The 19332-nt window shown below is 39.2% G+C and overlaps 1 protein-coding gene across 2 annotated transcripts in view; it reads left to right on the forward strand.

Annotated features, from left to right (window-relative positions):
• MTMR3 (myotubularin related protein 3) overlaps positions 1–19332 on the forward strand; it is a 161023-nt gene that overhangs the window by 424 nt on the left and 141267 nt on the right. The window lies entirely within an intron of this gene.

The raw sequence follows: 19332 nt of genomic DNA on the forward strand, positions 1-19332 counted from the left end.
TCGGCGCTGGCGGGTCGGGGTGTGGGGCCCCCTCTCCGCTGATGGCGATGGCTGGAGGCCCGCGGGAGGTGGGTGTGCGCCGCTTCCCCGGCCGGCTCGCAGGGGTTCACCGGGGCGAGGGATCGCGGCCACAGGGGCCCCTGGACGCGCGGTGCGGGGCGCGGGCCTTGTGGGAAGGAGGAGTGGCCGGGGCCGCAGGACATCCCCCCGACCTGCCATTACCTGGGTGCGAAGCCCCTTTCGGGACCACTGAGCATCGGAGTTCAAAAGAAGGTTACAGTGTTTATTTCTCGGGCAGAAATTGTGCTGCTCCGTGTATACATAGAAATATAATCTCCTGTATTATATCTCATATATCGTTGATTGTTAGGCTGGAAAACTTGCTTTAAAATGAAGGCCCCTTGCGTCGTCTGTTCTCGGGGGTCTTGCAAGCCCACTTGTTTAGTTCTGTCTCTGCTGGATAGAGATGGTCAGGTGTCTTTTCCAGGCTGAGGCCTAGGGTCTTAACGTTCTAATGTTCAGACAATCACTTTGTTATTGAACAAGTATCTATTTCCACCTCCCACCTCCTCCTGCAGCCCAAACCAAAAAAGTACTCATATTCTTCTAGTTGAGGTTTCACAAAGTTTCTGATAATGTGAGTAGTGTTGCTATTGGAGGCCTGGGTTAAATGTCACCAGGTGATATAGATATATATTTTTTTTTACAAAAAGTATATTAAAAGTATATTTTTTATATATGTAAAGTGTGATATATAATCTGCTTTGTTTTTACACTAAGACCAAGTAAGCTCTGTTGGAGGCATGTAGAAAAGTTTCTCCTTCTAGGGCCCCTGACTATGTTTGGAGGGTTCTAGAATTTTCTATTGGCTGCCTATGAAAGCCTCCTTCAGCTCTAATTACTACCCTCATTTTCAGATGACCTGGAGCAGGTCAAGTGACCAGCATGGTGGTGTAGCCCCACGTGTACTTAGTTAATGACAAGGCATAGGAGAACCCAAGCTTTTCTGCTCATAGGTTCTGTAGGTCCAAGGTAGGTTCTTGAAGGCCAGTCATCAGAAATAGTGTGGGGAGTTGAAAATACTCCTGCCTGTGCCCCATGCTGCCTCTGGAGAACTCAAATCTCAGGGTGGGGCCTGGGAATCCATCCTAACAAAGCTCCTGAAAGATTCTGGTCAGCCAGGTTTGTGAACTGTGTTGTCACCTTTGGTATTCCAAAAGATTCCCATTAATTTACGACATCTGAGAGTGCTTTTGATTGTTTGTAGATCCTTCAGAATTTGAGAAGTGGGAAGAAGGTAAAGCCTGAGAAACTTAAAACTGGAAATTGAACTTCTTTTAAGATTTAATGGATGTAGGTAGGAGAATAGATTTGTTGCCAAAAGTTGCTTGTGTAATAAGTTGTTAGGACCATACTTGATAAAATTTGGTTTTGCTTAACTTGGAAGTATATTCAGAGAAACTCGCTTCTTGACCTTTTGGCTAAGATCAAGTGCAGAGATACAGCACAGAATCTACGAGAAAGTCACATTTGAGAGAATAGCACTAAGAATTCTACTTTTGATTATCGAAGGGTTCCATCAACCAAATCCTCACATCCATGTTGCTTACCACTGTCTGCCTCAAATTTCTAGTAAAGTGCAAGGTAGGGTGGGTGAATTCACAATCACTTGAATCCAGGATTGTGAACCAGGAAGATTTAATGTGGATTGTGAAAAGCTCTTGAAATTTGCCCTGGGCCTTGAGGAGTGGCAAAGTCAGTTTTTAAATCTGTTGTAGTTCTGGTTAACACTTTCTGTGGTAAAATGGAATGCTGAGTTACCAAGGGTGTATTCTTGTTTCAGAGGGGTGTGGTGAGGGTTGTTGTACATTTGGAAGAAAATGTTATAGTTGTGCAGCATATGAAGGAGTTCGGTAAATAGCCTGTAAAATCATGGAGTAATATTTTTAGAGAACTGTACCCAGCTGTCCACCACAGGAGACAGAAGCCAAGTCTATTTAGCATTCCCAGTACCTTCCAAAGTATATAGTAGGCCCTCAGGTATTTGTTAACTAAATGTATAATATTGAGATGGGGGAAAAGAATAGTTGATGGTAGCATTAGTTATTAAAAGCTACTTTGTATTTTACATTGACTGAGATGATCAATTTTCAGTCCCTGTGATTTGGAACATTGAGATTCTGTAGAGAGTTTTTTATTACACTCTAACCTTTCTCCTGTAGGCTTTTTTTTTCTCCTGTAGTTTTTGTGTGTTAAATGTGTCAAATGGTAGCAACATTTTTTAAAGATAACATTAAATGTAGAATCAGCATACAAGAGAAACTCTGCAGTGTTAAGTAGCCTTAGATTCTGATTCCCTCTGTGACATTTTATTTTTGCTGCTGTTTGAATGTCAACCTCTCTGGCCCTTTGTTTCCTGATCTGTACCATTAGGGGCTTTTGCTCAGGGGTTTGTGCTCTTTGACCTCAAGTTTCTCCAAACTGATTTGGAAGATACTTAGTAATTTGTAGTTGGGTTATTTGGTACTTATCACATAGATAGAACATTCCCCTCCCCCCCATGGAAACATGCAATATTCTCTCTGCCTTTAGTTCTGCATTTACTTACGAATTTCAGACATTGTCCACAAGTGTTCTGGAAGTAAGATCATGTTGCAAGTACGATGCAGAAGCAACCTGTTTATGCTGTTGTAAGTCACTTTATGTTGAAATAGAATTGAGGGAACTTCAAAATTGGGTGTGAAGCCACAACACTAAGATTGAGTTGAGGGTTGGTTGTGCAGTGGATGTGGCTAGTCGATTCTTAACTTAGGTTGTTGTGTACCATTGAGTCAGAGTTGATCCATAGCTGACTCTTAAGTTTTCAGAGGCATGGGACGAGATTGTCCATCTTTTTTCTGTGGAACAGCATCAGCTAAAGGAGTTCAGATCCATCAGAACTCGCACCATGTCCCTTTGGACTCCTTATCACTAAGCTACCAGAGCTCCCTAATCAATTATCCCCATCCCCCCCCCCCCAGAGTTGTTGTTGTTGTTGTTTAAATTATCTAGTCAGTTCTTTTAGACCATACAGCTCTGTAATTTTATTTGGTGAATTTATATGTAATTTTATAATCCGTGAACCTTTAAGACAAAACTATTCAATCACCCATGATTGAATGTGATTTCTCAGTAATTTAAGGTGCTACCAAAATTGATAAGATTCATTGCTATTTTAATTTTTGTGATACTAATACTTACTGATTCAGGTGCATCTGTATCAGGCCGTGGTCTTTCTGATCACTGGCTATGCTGGGCTGCGAATGAGGCTGACAGAAGAAGAATTGATGCCTTTGAGCTGTGATGTTGGAGAATAGTGTTGAACGTCATATGGATTGCCAAAAAGAACAAATAAATAGGTCTTCGAAAGCGTGCAGCCAGTTTGCTTTTTGGAGGCAAAGATGATAAGACTGCCTCACATACTTTGGGCATGTTGCTAGGAGGAGCTGGGTTGGTGAAGTAGAGATAGACCTTCAACCAAGTGGATTGACACGATGACTGCAACAGTGGGTTCTAATGTATCAGGAGATGTGATGATGGCATCAGATAGGATAGGGTTCAGATCTGTTGTTCATAGGGTTATTATGGGTCCTACTCAACTCAGTGGCAACAGTACTGATGCCTTTCATCATTACTTTTTTTTTAAAATTGTGTTTTAGGTAAAATTTCACACAGCAAATTAGGTTATCATGTAGTAGTGTTAAATACAACTTGTTCCTTGCTGCTGGTTACTGTTTTCCTAATGTGTCAGCATTCTCATTATTTCCATTCAGTTTGTATCCATCTAGCTTCCCTTTCCTTCTCATCTCTGCTTTTGAGTTAAGTGTAGACTACTTAGTCTAATGTAATTGATTGCTTAAGGGAGCACATTATGCATAGATGATACTGTTTATATTTTAGGCCAGTTTATTATTTGTCTGAAGGGTAACCTCCAGAAAATCTTCATTTCCAAGTTCAAAGAGGATTGGGATTCTTCTTGTCGCCTTGGTCAGTAAGGCATGCCTTTTTTCCCCTTCTCTAAGTTTTGAAACTTTGTTGTATATTTTTCTCCCATTCTATCCAGGACCTTCTATAATGTTGCTGGTTAGGATGTTTGTAGTGGTAGCTGGGTACTATCTAATCTGGTTCTTCTGGTCTTAGGGTAGAGAAGGCTGTGATTTGTGAGGCTTATTGGTTCTATAGTTTCTTATTTGAGCCATTTGAGATAGATAGCCACCTGAGAGCTTTTGAGAATGCAGATGGTACTTACCAAACTAGGAGGTAGAACATTGTCTTTGGAACTCTTGTTATGCCAGTTTACCAAGTTGTTGCTTGAGACTGTGGCCCTAAACCTTTTAACCGGCTAACCAATCCCGTGAAATGTTCAGATATGTCTAGGAAGCCTCCATAATTATGCCTCCTGTGTACTTTGTAAAGGCGTCTTAGTGGCACAGTGGTTAAAGAGCTCAACTACTAATTCAAAGGTTAGTGATTTGAACTCCCCAGGTGCTCACTTTAGAGAAACATGTGGCAGTCTACTTCTGTAAAAGATGTATAGTGGTGAAAATACTAAGGGGACAGTTCTGTTCTGTAAGATCCCTGTGAGTAAAAATAGATTTGTGGCAATAGGTTTGGATATGTTTTGTTATATATTTGGATATACATGCAGCACACAAATATAAATATATAAATTAAATATATATACTGCCTTCACACACACTTGTAAATGTATTTACTTTCATGTGTTTTCCTATATATTCAAATAGGGAGCTCTGATGGTGTAGTAGTAAGGAGCAATGCTGTAATCCCAAAGGCATGTGGTTCAAATCCACCAGCTGCCCTGTGGGAAAAAGATGAGCAATTTCTTCCCATGCAATTAAACTGCCTCTGAAAACCTGTTGCAGGGTCAGCAGTGAGTCAGTTTTGACTTGATGCACAACAACAGCATATACATACTTACATACATATGTATCTACCTATGCAACTGGACACATTTTTTTTGTTGTTATTATTGTTGCATAGTTGTATATGTTACAGCAGTTATTGAAATGATCCCTGTTTCTTTTGTAAAATTTTTTTTGCGTTTGAAAGTTTACCATATTGGCTTTTCAGTGAGTCATTCATAGACATTTTTGTTTATAACACTAATTACAGTTGGTAAATTAATTAATTACAATATCTGATCACCTCTTATTGTATATTGCCTTTCTCTTCACTCAACTTACTTGTTTATTAGTTTTAACTCCCTTTCTCTTCCTTCTCATTTCTGATAACCATCCAAGAATGATTTGGTGTAAATCTTTCCTTAGTGTTTTATAATAGTGATCTTCTACCACAATACCTTCTGTGACTGACTTGAGTCACTCAGCTTAATTGGTTCTAGATTCATCCATGTTGTGCAGTATTTTACTAATTGTTTAGCATCCTTTTGTGTAAATGTACTGTAGTTTCTTTAGACATTTCATTCATCTGTGATGAACATTTAGTTTATTCCCATTTTATTTCCTATTATGCATAGAGCTACAATGAGTATACAGTCGGTAGACGTATATCTCTGTTGTAGCTCTTTGTAAAATTAATCCTTTTTTTAGTGCTTTTATTTACATTGGTCAGCTGACTTTTAAATTTTTTTTTATTTCATTATTTTGTGTGTGTGTGTGCTGTCAAATCGGATCTGACTGGTACAGGAGGAGATTTCCCTTCCTTCTCCAGCAGAGTATCTGGTGGGTTCGAATCGCGTACCTCTGGGATTGCAGTGCAGCTTCTTGCCAGTAGGTCACCAGAACTCCCTGGTCAGCTGACTTTCTGTAGATCTGTTCTTGCTTTTCCCATCACAGTCATTTCTCTCTCTTCAAACTTTATATGCCTTTTAAATGCATATTTGTAATTGAAGTTAAAGATGAAAATTATTGTAACATGCACAACATGGAAAGGCCAGTTTGTCCTGGATTTTAGTTTATATTATTTTCTTCATTAGTTACGATTCTGGCAAGCTACGACCCATCTGACCCTCATTTCTCTCATTAGTAAAATTAGGAAGAGCTGCTTCCCTGCTTCTCTCGTTGGCTGTTGGGTTGGATCAAATGGAATGGTACATATGAAAGGCAATCTATGCAACAATGAATGAATGGAAACCCAAAATCTCTGTAAATGTTCATTAAGATTAATAAAATTTAATTAAAAACAAAAAGAAAGGCAATCTAAAAATATAAGGAGATGGTCTAAGGTTTCAACTTCTGTACTATGCCTGCAAAGACCATTTAGTACTTGTATCCCATCTGCCAGGAGGAATAGTCAATGTTGCAGGAACTTCAAAGGGAACTAAGTGAGATGTCTCACATTAGTGCCAAGGTTTACACTTGGAATAGACTTGCTAGTCTCTGTACTCATTTTGTTACCTTGTAATGTTGGGGTAAGGTGGTAGGGCTTAACATGTCATTGTGTTAAATTTTAGGTCTTTAGTTTCTAAATGGCTGGTGTAAATATAATAGGACAATAAAATCTCCCTGCATGAAAACAGAAAGGAAATTGATCAGTTCATTTTAAGTATTTAATTTGAGGAACCTTTGCTTCATTTTTTAAATATGTCTATGTGAGATGTGCTGTTGAGTCCATCGCTGATTCGTGGTGATCTTATGGGACAGAATAGAACTGCCCCTTAGCATTTCTTAGGCTGTAATCTTTACAGGAACAGATTGCCAGGTCTTTTCTGTAAAGAGCTCTTGGTGGATTTGACCCACCTACATTTCAGTTAGCAACTGAGTATCATTGTACCCCTCAGAGCTCCTTTGCTTGTGTATACTGGGTGTTATTTCTCCTTAAGGGTTATAGTAAAACTTTGAAAGCAGCTGTTAGGGGCCTGGTGCCTGGTTGTCGCAGCTGAGCTGTCTATAAAGAAAATCAGATACCTTCCAGTTGCCTCTTAGTCTAGCTTATGACAACCCTTAACATGTCTGAATAGCATTTTGCTTCATAGGGTTTTGGGGTACTTTTTCCCCCCAGAAGTTGATGTCCAAGTCTGTCTTACAAGGCACCTTTGTGTGGGTGCCAACCTTTCTGTTAGCAGTTGATTGAATTAACTAGTTACATCATACTGGGACTCCTCTCTGTAAGATAAAACAAAAAACCAACCCATTGTTACCAAGTTAATTCCAGTCTTCTCTTTAGGACATAGAGGAACTATCCCATGGGGTTTCCAAGACTGTAACCTTTATGACAACGTTCTACTTTGTGACGTGTTCTTGTTGAGTGAGTAGTGGGTATCAACAACTGGCCTTTCTGTTAGCAATGGAGTGCTTAAATACTGTACCACCAAGGCTCTGTAATTGAAAGTCTCTCCTGTCCAGTTGAGTCCATCTTTAGTAGTCCATATATGGAGTCTGAAAACAAATGAAAAACCACAAGGAAATTGCGAGATTGGGCTTGCATTAGAACTACTAATATGGGGAGCTCTGGTGGCCTAGTGGCAAGAAGCTGCACTGTAGTCCCAAAGGCATGAAGTTTGAATCCCCCAGCTGTTCTGCGGAAGAAGGATGGGCAGTCTCCTCTCGTGCGATTAACTGCCTCTGAAAACCCACTGGAGGATCAGCTGTGGGTCATTTTTGACTTGATGGTATACAAAAATAACAGAAAAACTATGCTAGTAAAGATGAACTACCTCATAGCTCGGTTGTGATTCAGTGATAAAATCTGAACTTAATTTTACGCTAATATGTTTAAACTCATTTTTCCCTTAAGATAAACTACTTGATAACTATAGAGTTATTGTCTTGGTACTGACTACTAGAGTGTCATATGGGATATGATCAGACTAGACCTTTTATGTGCCTATTTATGTTTTCAAACAGTGTTCAGAATGACTCTTGTATGAGATAGGAGCAAGCATTTCTGATTTCATTTCTCTGAGGTCTAAATTTAATTTCTTTAGTGGCTAATGTTTTTTAAATTTAGTTACAGAGAAAAATAAAAATTCATTTAGTTCTCTGAATTATTCATAGATTGGTAACTTGCCAAAACTCAAGGAAATTATATTGATACATTTTGACATAATTGGCAATAATTGGCATAAAGCCAAACTTGAAGTAGAATAGTTCTTACTTCCTTTTTTCATGCTTATCCTACCATTTTCCTATATGGTAAACCAATTATGTAATTTGTGTATGTTTAGTATAAAAAGCAGTACAAACCAATTGTGACATCCCTGGAGGATAAAGACAAACAAAAATTACTTGTAACACTAGCTAATATTTTGGTTTGTAGCTCTTTAGTCTTTTTCTTACACATTATCTAAATAACTTTCCATGTCAAATTCAGCTCAACTCATCTCATTCTGTCAAGTCAGAACTGATGCTACTGACCCTCCAGCAGGTGTTTGGCAGGCTGTATATCACATGCGAGGAGACTGCCAGCCCATCTTTCTTCTTTGGAGCTGTTGGTGAATTTAAATGAGAGGCACTGCCTTTGGATTAGCAGCACAACTCTAAGGACTATACACCAGGACTCCTGGATTTTTAGTATTTTGTAATATGGATATATTATGTTGTTATGTGTCACTCTGTCAGCTAGGATTTTCCCGAGAGTAACAGATGGGAACCTTGCCCTATCCTGCACCGTCCTCACAATCTCCACCATGCTCAAACCAGTCGTTGAAGTCAGCGTGTCAGCCTGTCTCATTTAGGGTCTTCTCTTTGCTGACCCTCTGCCTTACGCAAAATGATGTCTTTTTCCAAGAACTGGCTTTTCCTAACAACATACCCAAATTATGTGAGATGGTTTCACCATCCTTGCCTCTAAAAGAGCATTTTAGCTGCATTTCCTCCAAGACAGATTTATTTGTTCTTTTGGAAGTCCATGGTAATGTCATTACTCTTCTCCAACACAATTCCAAGATTTTGATTCTTCAGTTGAAATCTGCAGATGCAATTGGAAATATCATGGCTTGGATTAGGTGCACCATACTCTTAAAACTGACATCCTGGCTTTTAGCACCTTAAAGAAGTCCTTGACCACAGACACATAGTTTAAAGCAATTCCTGTTGATAAACAGTGTCTGTTTTCTCTTAAAACAATGTAGTGATGAGCTCATTTATGCATTTTTTAATGTTTGTGCTATTTTTTAGGGTAATTACCAAAAGTGAATTAGTTTAGGTCAAAAGGAATGTGTCTTAAATTTAGTTATATTCAAGATGCCATGTAGGTTGTCATACATTAACTCTTATTAACAGTGTACTAGTATCTGATTTCATTTAGTCTTGCTAGTGATTTACTATCTTTTAGTATGTTGAGAGTTTAAAATAGCTTTGGATTTTTTTAAATATTGGACTTTTCTGTACAGCTTAACTTTGTGGAGAGTATATGTAAAATAAAGTAACAGGGAATATTTCATATCAGTGGTCTCTACAAACATTTTCTGTCCCCTCAAAATGTCATTTGTTGTCAATGAGAAAATATACAGAAAAAAAATACACCAGTTCAACATTTTCTGTTTTTTGAATTGTATGGACATTTTCACCTCTGATATAATGCACCAGTTTTACTGTTCTGCCTCTGGGGCTTAGTGTGAAACTGTTCTCCTGCTTTCAGTGCACATTGCCATCTGGTAGGGGCCTGTGTAAATGTCTGAATCTGAAGAAATGGACCGAGACAGAACAAGATTCCTTGGGACATATATGTCCCACTAATAGTGTTAAAAAAAATCTGTGCTATCTCAGAACTTTTTCAGTTCATTCAAATTGCCTTCCACTACTGAAAACATATAATTTTAACAATGCTTTCATTGTACTCTTTTAAGACTGAATTATTTCCTTTGAATTTCTTGTTATGCATTGAATTAGTAAGTTGAATAGAAGGTATTATGTCCTATTTTAATGGCCAGTTAAGTTGTATGCCTCATGAAATTGTGCCTCCATATCACCAAACCAAGAAACCAAATCTCAGCAGGATTTTGGTTGTACATTCGCACCTTCAGCAGGTACTTCTCCTACCAAGGGTTGATTATGGATCCAACGAAGATGAAATTATTGACAATTTCAGGCTTTTCTCCATCTGTCATAGTGCAGCTTATTGGTCCAGTGGTGAGGACTTTTGTCTTCTTGATGTTTAGATGCAATATGTATTGACGGCTGTAGTCTTTGTTTGCAGCAAGCATTTCAAGTCCTCACTTTCAGCAAGCAAGATGGTGTCATCTGCATAATTCAAGTTGTTGATGAGTCTCCCTCTTATCCTGATCCCACCTGCTTCCTCTTTGACACCAGCTTCTTGAATGATTTGCTTAGTGTACAGATTGAATAGATATGGAGAAAAGATGCAACCCTGACACACACTTTTCCTGATATTAAACAAAGCAGTGTTAGGAAATAAAAGTTTATTTTTGCAGATTACGAAGCCAGAAGTTTGAATCAGGGTGCTGGCTTCAGGGGCATCCTTTCGCTGTCTGTCATCTCTTTCATTTCCTGAAATTTGTAAGATTTCAGGTGTCTTGGCACTAGTTGTCCTGATCTCTGCTCCTTAGCCTGCTGCTTTAACCTCTATTATTTCTCAGAAGAGATTGCTGCAAGGTCTTAAAAACCAAAATTCTTTGCTGTCTTGAGTTGGAACTCACCCTTCTAGAAGTTTTTTTTCTAAGGCTATTAATCGTACAGGAGGAGATAGCCTATTTGTCTCAGAGCTTGAGGAGCCCCACTGATGGATTCAAACTGTCAGAATGGGGTTGCTTTTGAGGTACAGCCTTTGAGTTAGCAGTGAATCTCCCTAGGCCACCAGAGCTGCCTCTCACAGCAGTATTGAAACCCCACTGCCATCAAGGCAGTTTCTACTCCTAGTGATCCTCCATGGGATTTCTAAGACCTAAGTCTTTATGAAGGAACTTTGGTGGCCTAGTAGTAAGAAGCTGTGCTGCAATCCCAAAGGCTTGTGGTTCGAATCCACCAGCTGCTATGTGAGAGAAGAATGAGCAGTCTCCTTCCTTGTGTTTTATAGCCACTGAAAACATGCTGGAGGGTTAGCTATTAGTGGGTTCCAATTCCATTCAACGACGCCCAGTAATATCTTTATGAGTTAGCTCTGGTGACCTAAGTGGGTGAGGTGTTAACACTGCCAGCCTAATGGCAGGTGGTTTGAATTACACAGTGAGGTTTACACTTTGAAAATTGAAAATCGGCTATGAGTTGGTTCCCACTAGATGGGACATAACAACAAAATCTTTATGGGAAGAGACCACCCAACTTTCTCAGAGTGGCATCCTTACACTAATCCTATATCATTAATATAACAAAGACAGCCCATTCTCAAATAAGATTAAAACCACAGGCATCTGAAGATAGGATTTACAAAGCATTTTTGTGGGGACATAATTCAGTAGTGATATTTCTGTTACTGTTTATTCTTCCCCCACCTTCCCCTTCCCTTGACCTCTGGTAATGATTAATAAACTCTCTTCTCTAACCAGCCTATAGTCTTCGCAATTATGTGCTATGCATCGGAGAGTTGGACAGTGAATAGGGATGATAGAGAATTGATGCCTTTGAGCTGTGGTGCTGGAGAAGAGTGTTGAATATACCATGGACTGCTAGGAGAACAAACAGGTTTGTCCTGGAGAGGGTGAAGTCAGAATGCTCCTTGGAGTTAAGGATTCTGAAGCTTCGTCTGACATACTTTGGGCTTGTTGCAGGAAGGGACTGGTCCTTGGAGAGGGACACCATGTTTGGCAGAGTGGAGGGATGCGCAGGAGAGGAAGACCCTCGATGAGATGCATCAATTCTGTGATTGGAGTGGTGGGAATGAGTGTGTTTGAGATGGCGAGTTTGGCACAGGATAGAACGGCTTTTAGGGCTCTGTACAGTGTCGCTCGCTATGAGTTGCAAGCGACTTAATGGCACACAACAACAACAACTTCTCTAACCATTTGCTTTTCTTGTCTTTTTACATGAACTCATTCAAATTTCTGCCATCAGTTTGGAATTGATTTATAACTGACCCTCCACTGGTTTTCAAGGCTGTAAATCACACAGGAGAAGATTGCGTCTCTTTCATTCTTGGAGCTTTTGGATTTGAACTGCCAGAGAGGGTTGGCCTTTGGCACAGCAGTATGCCTTCATATGGACTAAGTTACTAGAGCTCTCTTGTGTAAGTGAGGACATATAATATTTACCTTTCTGTTATTTACTTATTTCAGTATGCATAATTAAAAACAGCTGTATGTTGCCAGGGAACAGGCAGAAATTCAAGTAGGATTCAGAAGAGAATGTGAGATGAGGGATATTATTGCTCATGTCAGGTGTGTCTTGGGCAGAAAATAATACCAGAAAGATGTTTATCTGTGTCTTATTAACTATGCAAAGACATGAGACTGTGTGGTTCATAATAAATTATAGTTAACATTGAGGAAAATGGGCATTCCAGAACATATCATTATGCTAATGTGAAACCAGGAGGTTAGGCTCTATCAAGAGAAAGGTGGCATCAGGATTGTAGGTAGACTCATCAACACCCTGTTATGCAGATGACACAACCCTGCTTGCGGAAACTGAGGAGGACCTGAAGTGCTTGCTGCAGAAGGTCAAGGACTGCAGTCTTCAATATGGATTGAAGCTCAGTGTCAAGAAAACAAGATTCTCACCACTGGACACTTGGCAGCATCATGATAGATGGTGAAGAGATTGAGATTGTTAACAGCTTCAGTTTGTTTGGCTTTACAATCAACACTCTTGGTACCAGCAGCCAGGAAGTTAAAAGACAAATTGCATAGTGAAAGTCTGATGTCCGAGACCTCTCCCAAAGTATTGGAGAGCAACAGTGTCAGTCTGGAGACTAAAGTGCGACTGATACAGGCCATAGTCTTTGCAATTACTTGGAAACTAAGGCTGTTAGAAGGAGAATTGATGCCTTTGAGCTGTAGTGTTGGAGAAGAGTATTGAATATACTATGGACGGCTAGGAGAACAAACAAGTTCGTCCTGGAGAGGGTGAAGCCAGGTTGCTCCTTGGAGGCTAGGATTCTGAAGCTTTGTCTGACATACTTTGGACATGTTGCAAGGAGCGACCAGTCATTGGAGAGGGACATCATACTTGGGAGAGTGGAGGGACAGCGCAAGAGAGGAAGACCCTTGAAGAGATGGATTAATTCAATGACTGGGATAATGGGTGTAGATGTATCAGAGACAGTAAGATAGGCACAGTGTAGAGCAGGGTTTAGGGCTGTTGTACTTAGAATCGCTGCATCATAGGCAATTTGATGGCCGTAACAACAACAACAACAATGTGAAACTGGTGCATAGACTCAAGTGGCAATTTCTGAACAGAGCGAGTGGGTGCCATGTGATATAAAATCCAGAAATTTGTACATCAGGGTTGTACTGACACCAAACTTAGTCAGTTTGTATTTGAACAAAATCTAAGAAGCTACACTAAAAAGAAGAATGTGGCATCAGAATTTGAGGAAGACTCAACAGCCACCTATGTCATGCAGATGACACAACCATTCGTGAGGAAAGTGAAGATTTCAAACACTTACTGAAGAAGTTCAAAGACTGCCTTAGATAGGGATTACATTTTAACATCAAGAAAACAAAATCTTCACTCCTGCACCAAGAGGCAACTTCATGATAAATGGAGGAAAGATTGAGATTGTCAAGGATTTTATTTTTACTTGAATCAAAAAGCAACACCCATGGTAGCGTTTTTTTTTTTTTTTTTCACAATGTTTATACATTTTTATTTTTAAATAATTGCAAAATAATTAAAGGGAAAGAGCTGCTCAGTACAAGACACCAAGTGCTAACAGTTCATCATGCTTGCTTTTTCTTTCAATATTTGAACCATTTTATTAAATTGCAGCATCATTCCCTCTTTGCTTCAACTTGTCTTTTCCAAGAATAAGGGCATTCTTTTTAAACTATCCAGATGAGGAAATCTATCATTGCTACAATATTACTGTGTAATATTCCACACTCAAATGTTGTCAACTGTCCCAAGAGTATCCTTTGTAACTATCATAGGACTCAAATAGGGATTGTTGTTGAGTGCCATCAAGGCGGAGTTTTCTTTTGTTTCCAGCTGGGAGCTGGGGCCTGTCAGTCCTGTCTGTCACAAGGACCTGATGTGGGCCACTTTGGCCAAGTGTCCTTCAGAGCCACACTTAAAGCAAGTGAGTGGGAGCTTCCTCTCTACTCCCTTGCCTATCTGTGGCTCTCATCTGTGGCACTGTCATGGTAGCGGTTTTGTTAGGTGCTTGCTGTTGACTACGACTCATAACAACCTTGTGAACAATGGAATGGAACCTTGCCTTCATCATCCGGTATGTGAGTCCATTATTACCATCATTGTGTTGATCCATCTCATTGAGGGTCTTCCTTTCCTTTGTTGACCCTCTATCTTTCCGAGGACTGGTTCCTCCTAACAACATGCTTCACCATTCTTGTCTTTAAAGAACATCCTGCTTCACTTTCTGCAAGATATATGTGTTCTTTTTTTAGTCCATGGGATATTTGGTACTGTTAACACCACAGCTCAAAGATGTTGATTCTTTTTCTGTCATCCTTATTCATTGGCCGACTTTCAGATGTGGAGGAAATGATTGAAAAGACCATGGCTTGAATCAAGTATACCTTGATCTTTAAACTGATACTGTTGATCTTGAGCACCTTGGAGAGTTCCTTGACAACAGATTTTCCCAATGTAACACGTCTTTTGATTTCTGGTATTAAAGATGTTGTTTGTGGATCACAGCAAGATGAAATCCCTGACAACTTCAGTTCTTCCAGCTGTTTACCTCCTGCTTTAAGCTCTTTGTTTTCTCCTCCATTCTGGTGCCCTGTCTAGTTCTTGATTCTTTATCCTAGGCTGAAGACAAGTTTGATTACATTATGGAAAGAATTGTTGGAGAAGCTCATTATCAGTCAAAACTAGACCATGTGCTGACTGTGGAACAGTTACTCATGTGCAAGTTTAATTGAAGTTAAAGAAATTAAAAACAAATCCACAAGAACCAAAATACTGCCACCTAAGTTTAAAATAGATTTGAGGCATTGAACACTAATGTTTGAAGACCAGATGATTTGTGGGATGACATCAAGGATATGATTTGTGAAGAATATAAAAGGTGGAGAATATATAAAGATGGAGAAAGAAAAGACTAAAATGGATGTTGGAAGAGACTGAAAATTGCACTAGATTAACAAGCCAAAGCAAAGGGAATAAATGATGAATAGAAGATTTCAAGGGGCAGTATGAGAAAACAGTGTTAAAATGTACAAATGTTAGAGTTAAGTTTTTTATATGTACTTTGTATACCTCCAGTCTAGTGACCATCTTTTTTTTTTTTACATTTCCTATAATTATATTTTATTAAGTTTCATAAACATTTACAGAGATTTTGGGCTTCCACTCATTCATTGTTGCACTATTCTCTCTACCCTCCTCCCAGTTTGTTCTTGTCCAAATGCCACAGTGCTTGTCAAAGCCAGTTCTGATTAATCTTCTTTGTAGTGACCATCTTAAGTCTTTGTTCTTGTTTTCCCTGACCATCTCAGCAACAAAGAAGTGACTCTAACCCTTCCTGTCCAAATATTTGCGCCATTGCTAGCGAACCCGCCCATTTTCAGAATAGCCACTTGCTCTGTGTCAGCCTCACCTTTCCCCACAAGTTCCCCAATCCCCTTATACCTCCCAGCCCCCACCCGACCCTAGCCCCTCCCAGCCCCAATAAAAATCAGGGACCCAAAGGGCTGGGGCTCTGCCATGGCATCGGAGTGTGTTGGTGAGCTCGTAATAAAATCCCTCATGTGCTTGCATCGGATTTGGCTCCCTGGTGGTTTTTGAGGGACTCGTGATTATGGGCACAACACAGAGCTGGAGTTGAAAAGTAAAAAGGGCATTTCATTAGTTGTGCGAATAACCTAGTTTAGATGGCTAGTGATAGTCTTTAACATACTCCACACTGTTTAGTCTTTTCTGCAGTAAAACTCAAACCAAGCCCACTGCCATCAAGTTGGTCCTGCCTCCTAGTTATTCTCCATCAGGTTATCAAAGCTGTATAAATCAACTGGAGGAGACTACCTTGTCTTCTGAGGAGCAGCTGGTGAGTTCAGTCTGCTGACCTTTTTGGTTAGCAGCCCAACACTTAATTTACTTTGCCACCAGAATCCCTCACAAAGTAATGCTTGAAACTAAAGCATCCGTTTGATACTTTTAAATTATTGTTGAGGTTACTGAATTTGAAAAAAAAAAATGTAACAGAAAACAATCTAAATAGTTTCATATTGCAAAAGACTGATGTTGTATAGACTTTATTTAAGAAGTCCGTGAATATGGAAAGCAGTTTGCTTATAATTTAGCTTTAATTTCTGAGTTTAGGTCTCAGAGACTGAGTGAAGGGATGAATAATTACCACTTGCTTTCCTTTGCTTGCAAAGTACCACAATTAACCTGTCACTCCAGATCCCTTTGGAAGAACCTTTAACATTTTAAAAATACTTTGTTGGGCAGAAACTTTCCATGATGAATCTTAGATGAAGAGGTAAATTTTTTTTTAAATTGGAATAAAATTTCTTTAAAAATTAATTTGGCTCACAATTACAATTTTAAATTTTCCCCTCTTGTAAGTTAAGCCAGGAAACAATGCTTTTTACACTTGAAAAATGAGTCTCCCTTTCTCCTTGCATAAAAGGAAATTTAAATCTAGCTATGTCATATGGGTTATTAGAGAAAGATAATGTTAAAGTTTTAAATTTTTTTGTTGGTTTGCATAATTTGTTTACGTTGTGTTTGATTCATGTACATTGTTTTCTTGGGTTCCCCCTCTTCCCAATAATAAAGTTTTAAAGATTATAGCAGAGATATTAGTAAGCAGCCTTAGTGCTTAGTTTTGCCAGTTAAATGAAATAATTCATACTGAAGATGATTGGTATGTATTCTGCTTTGAACAGAAGATCCCTTTTTGCTTTTGGTAGCATAATTTAGAAGGCAATTTCCCATACATTTTAGTTCTTCAAGGATATGAGACCATCATTTAATCAGTTACTGTACTTTGATGTATAAAATACATAATTTTTATAAGGGCGGTTTATTTTTTTATCTTCTGTGTTTTGTGTTTTTGTTCTATGTTGTTATCCTGTTACTAAAACTGGGTTCCCAATTTCATTCCTACATTTTCTCCCAAGGATTTTATGAATTTTAGTTATTATAATTTAGGTCTTGATCCATTTTGAATTGCTTTTTATACATGGTGTGTGGATTAGATCCTGATTTATTCTTTTGCATGTGGAAATACAGTTTTCCTAGCACTATTTATTGAGTGGATACTCAGGTGAAGTATCTGTAGAGAGTCTTGGTTTGAATCCACCAGCAGCTCTGAGGGAGAAAGATGAGCAGCCTCCTCCTGTTCAGTTTATAGCTTCTGGGAATCCTCTGGAGGGTCAACTTTGAAGAATGTCTATCTGTTTCATTGATTATGCAAAGGCATTTGACTGTTTGGATCATAACAAACTGTGGCTGACTCTGAGAAGAATGGGAATCCCAGAACATTTAATCGTGCTAATGCGAAACCTATACTTGGACCAAGAGGCAGTAGTCAGAACAGAGCAGGGTAGCACTGCATGGTTCAAAATTGGGAAGGGTGTAAGCCAGGGATGTGTCCTGTCTCCATACCTTTTCAACCTCTATGCAGAGCAGATTATCCGGGAGGCTGGGCTCTATGAGAACTTAACTACAAAGAGTTATTGAGAAATTTAAGAGTGTTAGAAACTTGATGCCTCAGGGTAGGTAACTAACCATTAATCAGAAAACTCTTGACAGCCTCTTGCTTCCCCATTGGATGGTCTTAGTCCATTGTCTGGGTTTCTTTTTGATCTTTCAGTTTTAATGTCTGCTTTATTTGTATGCGTGCGGAGGGTGGGCTCAAACACAGCAACATTTGTAAGGGTGGAGGACTGAATGCTTTGTTCTGTTGCATATAGTCACTATGAGTTGGAACCAACTTGATAACACTTGATAGTAACAACTAGACTGTTTGAATTACTCATTAATCAAGTCTTTCTTAGATTAATTTTAGTGGAATAGGTCACATTCTAAGGGTTAGGGAGTAGATGGGAGACAAGACAGTATAGAACCAAATAGACCTACACCCTGGAGTCCATTCTGATGAGTCATTAGGTTTCTGAGGCTGTACATATTTTTCCCCAGTGTAGGACAGTTCTTGTCAACATTTTACTCTTTTTAAAAAGTAAGTCATTTGAGGAACTTGTTTGTATTGAATATGCCATGGATTCTGAAGCTTTGTCTGACATACTTTGGACATGTTGCAAGGAGGGATCAGTCCTTAGAGAAGGACATCATGCTTGGGAGGGTGGAAGGACAGCACAGGAGAGGAAGACCCTCGATGAGGTGGATTGATTCAGGGGCAAAGGGGACAGATGTGTTGGAGACAGTAAGATTGGCACGGGATAGAGCAGGGTTTTAGGGCTGTTGTACATAGGGTCACTATGAGTCACAGGTGACTGACTTGATGGCACATAACAACAGGTCATTTGAGGGAAAGTTTGGAAATCATACTTTTTTTAAATACATACATTCATTCATTCATAATGGAGGCTGTAAATATTTATGGAAGGATCTGTCTTTCTTTCCTTCTGTGGAACAGATGATATATTTAACTTTCTGACTTTTTGATTATCCGTGCAAATTTTAACACATGATACACATCATTAGAGGGCCTTTATCAGGCACTAGTGCTGCTCAGTTTACTTCTTGTGATGATAGAAATATTTTATTTCTGTCCAGTACTACATATTAAGTATTTGCTGTTTGGCTAGAAGACTAAGGAACTACATTTTAAAATTTAATTCAATTTAATTTGTCTCATGTGGCTAATTAAACAAACCACAGGGAGCTCTGGTGGTACAGTCCATTGGGGGTTGTACTGTTAACCCAAAGGCTGCACTTCTCTAGTGATTCAGCTCCACCAGTGGCTTTGTAGGAGAAAGACGAGCACTCTCCTCCAGGGTGATTTACAGCCTTGGAAACCCAAAGAAAGGTCACATACTCATATGACAGCAGTGAGCAGAGCTGAACATGTGACTAGTGGCTACCATATTGGTACAGCCCAATTTTTAGACTTTAAGTGTGATAATCTGATAGAGATTAGCAATAAGATTTTTTATCATTAGATTAAAAAAGAAGTATATTCTTATTTAAAATTTATTGAGATTGTACACAGCTTTAGTTTGATTGGCTCCATAGTCAACAGTCTTGGCACCAGCAGCCAGGAAATTAAAAGGCGCATTGCCATGGGAAAGTCTGCTGTTAGGGACCTCTCCAAAGT

This window comes from Elephantulus edwardii, unplaced genomic scaffold (genome assembly GCF_000299155.1).
Source record: "Elephantulus edwardii isolate Elephantulus edwardi_28Jun2011 unplaced genomic scaffold, EleEdw1.0 scaffold00151, whole genome shotgun sequence".
NCBI lineage: Eukaryota > Metazoa > Chordata > Mammalia > Macroscelidea > Macroscelididae > Elephantulus > Elephantulus edwardii.